The 4,733-nt window shown below is 42.3% G+C and overlaps 1 pseudogene; it reads left to right on the forward strand.

The window, feature by feature from the left end:
* Positions 1 to 555, forward strand: LOC121458473 (annotated as a pseudogene).
* Positions 556 to 4,733: the final 4,178 nt, after the last annotated feature.

Here is a 4,733-nt window from a genome sequence, read left to right on the forward strand (position 1 = left end):
GATGGTTCACTACTCTCTTGACCCAGAAAACCCTACAAAATCATGCAAATTGAGAGGATCAAACCTTCGGGTTCACTTTAAGAACACCCGTGAAACGGCCCAGGCCATCAAGGGTATGCATATCCGAAAAGCCACCAAGTATCTGAAAGATGTCACTTTGAAGAAGCAGTGTGTGCCATTCCGACAGTACAATGGTGGAGTCGGTAGGTGCGCCCAGGCCAAACAGTGGGGCTGGACACAGGGTCGGTGGCCAAAAAGGAGTGCAGAATTTTTGCTGCACATGCTGAAAAATGCAGAGAGCAATGCTGAACTGAAGGGTTTAGATGTGGACTCTCTGGTCATTGAGCACATCCAGGTGAACAAGGCACCTAAGATGCGCCGACGAACTTACAGAGCTCATGGCCGGATTAACCCATACATGATCTCCCCTGCCACATCAAGATGATCCTCACTGAAAAGGAACAGATTGTTCCAAAGCCAGAAGAGGAGATTGCACAGAAGAAAAAGATATCCCAGAAGAAACTGAAGAAACAAAAACTTATGGCACAGGAATAAATTCAACATGAAATAAATGCAGATAAAAGTAAAAAGAAAAAAAAAGAAGTCAGGACAGGAAGTCAAACAGGGCAATAAACTGGAGACAGAAGCTAATGCAGAGGCCATGGAGGAGTGCTGCTTACTGACTTGCTTCTCATGACTTGCTTAGCCTGTTTTTTTCTTTCTGGGTTTTTTTTTTTTTTTTTGGTTGCTTGTTTATTTTCAAGACAAGGTTTCTCTGTGTAGCTCTGGCTGTCCTGGGAATCTCTCCGCAGACCAGGCTGGCCTCGAACTTGTAGAAATCAGCCTGTCGCTGTTTCCTGAGTGTGGGGATTAAAGGTATGCACGACCACCAGGCTTAGCCTCCTTTCTCATAGAACCCAGGACCATCAGGAATAACACCACCACTCACAATGGGCTGGGCTCCCCTCCGTCCATCACTAATTTTAAAAATGTGTCATAGCCAGATCTTATGGAGGCATTTTCTTAACTGAGGTTCCCTCCTTTCCAATAACTCTAGTTTGAATGCCAAGCTGACATCAGACTAGCTAGGACAGGGCATTAATACACCCCCCAACGTTTTACATGACTGTCTTCTTCCTTCCTTCCAATCAAATAACATTAGCGAGATCGTTTTTTTAACCACCCCATATAAAACAGCACCCTCCTCAGTATTGGCCTTGCTTTATTCTGCTTCATAGAACTTATTACCTGAAGAACCCGGTGCATGGTGGTAAATGCCTTTAATACCAGCATTTGGGAGGAAGAGGCAGACAGATCTCTGAGTTCTAGGTCAGACTGGTATACATAATGAGTTCTAGGACAGCCAGAGCTTCACAGTGAGACTGTGTCTTGAACTTCCCCCACAAAAAATAAATACCAACCAACCAACCAACTAAAGAAACTTACCACCTACTTAAGGTCATGCTCAACTTCCTTAGCGATCAGGGAAATGCAAATCAAGACAACTTTAAGATACCATCTTACACCTGTCAGAATGGCTAAAATAAAAAACACCAATGATAGCCTTTGCTGGAGAGGTTGTGGAGAAAGGGGTACACTCATCCATTGCTGGTGGGAATGCAAACTTGTGCAACCACTCTGGAAAGCAGTGTTTCGGTTTCTCAGGAAATTCGGGATCAACCTACCCCTGGATCCAGCAATACCACTCTTGGGAATATACCCAAGAGAGGCCCTATCATACAACAAAAGTATATGCTCAACTATGTTCATGGCAGCATTGTTTGTAATAGCCAGAACCTGGAAACAACCTAGATGCCCTTCAAGGGAAGAATGGATGAAGAAAGTATGGAATATATACATATTAGAGTATTACTCAGCAGTAAAAAACAAGGACTTCTTGAATTTTGCATACAAATGGATGGAAATAGAAAACACTATCCTGAGTGAGGTAAGCCAGACCCAAAAAGAGGAACATGGGATGTACTCACTCATATTTGGTTTCTAGCCATAAATAAAGGACATTGAGCTTATAATTCATGTTCCTAGAGAAGCTAAATAAGAAGGTGAATCCAAAGACAAACACATAGGCATCCTCATGAATATTAACCTTCATCAGGCGATGAAAGGAGACAGAGACAGAGACCCACATGGGAGCACCGGACAGAAATCTCAAGGTCCAAATCAGGAGCAGAAGGAGAGAGAGCACGAGCAAGGAACTCAGGACCACGAGGGGTGCACCCACACACTAAGACAATGGGGATGTTCTATTGGGATCTCACCAAGGCCAGCTGGCCTAGGTCTGAAAAAGCATGGGATAAATCCGGACTAGCTGAACATAGCGGACAATGAGGAATACTGAGAATTCAAGAACAATTGCAGTGGGTTTTTGATCCTACTGCACGTACTGGCTTTGTGGGAGCCTAGGCAGTTTGGATGCTCACCTTACGAGACCTGGATAGAGGTGGGTAGTCCTTGGGCTTCCCACAGGTCAGGGAACCCTGATTGCTCTTCGAGCAGATGAGGGAGGGGGACTTGATCGGGGGAGGGGGAGGGAAATGGGAAGCGGTTGTGGGGACGAGGCAGAAATCCTTAATAAATAAATAAATAAATTTAAATAAAAAAACTTACCACCTGAAATACTATTTATATAAAGGTGTATCTGCTGTAAAATTGATTAAATTAGAGGCTCAGAATGGTCCAATCACGAGTATTTGGACACTCCTACATTCTGATGTCTGTCTTCGGGTTTGGTCCTTTATGATGACCAATGCTATTTAGAAACAATGTTTTCATATAACATTCAAAGAAAGAAAATAATGGTTATTTCTTTGGAATTTATTTGTGTGTTCTAGCAGGGACCACAGTTATTCATGAATCCTTTTGGAGAATAGTTGATTCTCCTCTATCTGGGAAGGCTATCATTTTTGAGCCCAGAGTGCCATGAAGGATGCCCACGGGGTGATTAGGGAATGTAAGACTCCTTCCTACCTGATATGGTCAATAGGATAGCATATGTCACAATTATGCTTCCCTCATCCCCTGAACATTCTTTTCAAAAATAAAGGAAAGTACTGGCCATGTTCTGTTGCAGGATATTTGATTACACTGTGGGCCCTGAGTTTGCATCAATTAAATAAAATCAACCTTGGGCCAAGAAGCAGAGTCAACAACTGGTTGGCATGAAGTAGCCGTAGAGAGCTATGCGGAGTCTGGAAATTGACTAGAGAAACTCACAGGAAGTAGGGAGGAGGGACTTTGAGTCTGGTGATCATTTGTTTTGGGATGGCAGAAAGGAAGCTCTTTCTGAGATGCCAGCTAAGGAAAAAGGTCAACTGGTTGCTCCTCTGCCTTTCCGAGCTAACATGTTTTCACCCCAACATCTGACTCCTGAGTCTTTACTGGCAAAATCATAAGATTGAGATTTAGTATAAAAAGAGCAATGCACATCCGCAAAAGCTTGTTCTCATGCCTTTTGGGCCAGACAAGGACACAACTACTCTACTCATAAACAAGAAGAGCACTGTCATTTCTGACTTAAGGGAATCAAGAGTCAACTATTGGAGTTTAGGGGAGTCCAACATTTCCTAAAGCTCTTCTTTTAGGTGATATTTTTGAGGGGATGTAAAGTTAATATTTTCCTCCAACCTGAGTTGACTTGGAGGAAACCTAAAGATTGTAAGTCACAGGTGATGGCCAACTCCAGTGAAACAGTGTCTTCCGAACACAACAGGAGGGAGTCACATATGAACTCACAGAGACTGTGACAGCACACAAGACCTGCACAGGTTCAAGTCAGGCACAGTCTCAGCACTGAGAGGGGAAGGGGACACAAGCCGCCATTCCTAATCCAGAAGCTATCTTCAGTTGACAACTCCTCAGAAATGAAAAATTAGTTTTCTCCAAGGGCATCTCACTGGGTTTACAAACCACAGTTAAAGGCAGGGCCCATGCCCAGCAGTAGTTGGTCCTCAAAAAGCAAACTCTAATATTTTTGGAGCTTTTCCCCCCTTCCTGTTTTGTCTGCACTTTTACAGATCTTTTGCTTATACATTTTGTTTGTTTTTTGATTTTGTGTCTTTATGGAATTTCTCTGTGTGCAAATGTGTGCACCTATGCATCTATATTATCTCTTGTGCTTTTTCTTTGGCTCTTTTTTTTCCTATTTGTTTGTTTTGTCCTATTCATTTTTGTTTGTTTTTATTTTATTTTACTTTACTATTATTTTTTAGATGCCTGTATCTCTAATGAAGGAAAGAAATTGTGTGGATTTCGAGAGGTTTGGAGCATCTTGGAGGAGTTGGGTAGGATAAACTATGATCCGAATATACTGTATGAAAAGAATCTATTTTCAATTAAAGGAAAAGATTAGGTGAGATCATGAGAGTAGGGTTGCCATAATATAATTTTATAAATTTTGTAAGAGGAAGAGAGTCCAGGCTGACCACCGTGTTCTAGCTCACCATGTGATGTTCTGGGCTTCTTTGGAATTCTGAAGAACCCTTACATCACACCAGATACAGTGAACTTATCATGAAATTCATTGTTTTCAGAATCTGAGCCCAAATCTCTCTCTCTCTCTCTCTCTCTCTCTTTCTCTCACACACACTCTCTCGTTCTATTTCTCTGTCTCTGTCTCTCTCTCTCTCAATAAAGATATCAGTCTGTAGAAAGTGAACTAAGACAAAGTCCTATAGCATGATGCTAAAACGATGTAGTCCAGTCACATACTGTAC

The sequence above is a fragment of the Microtus oregoni genome, unplaced genomic scaffold, assembly GCF_018167655.1.
Source record: "Microtus oregoni isolate MIOR12 unplaced genomic scaffold, Mior012 000017F_ref0000208, whole genome shotgun sequence".
Taxonomy (NCBI): domain Eukaryota; kingdom Metazoa; phylum Chordata; class Mammalia; order Rodentia; family Cricetidae; genus Microtus; species Microtus oregoni.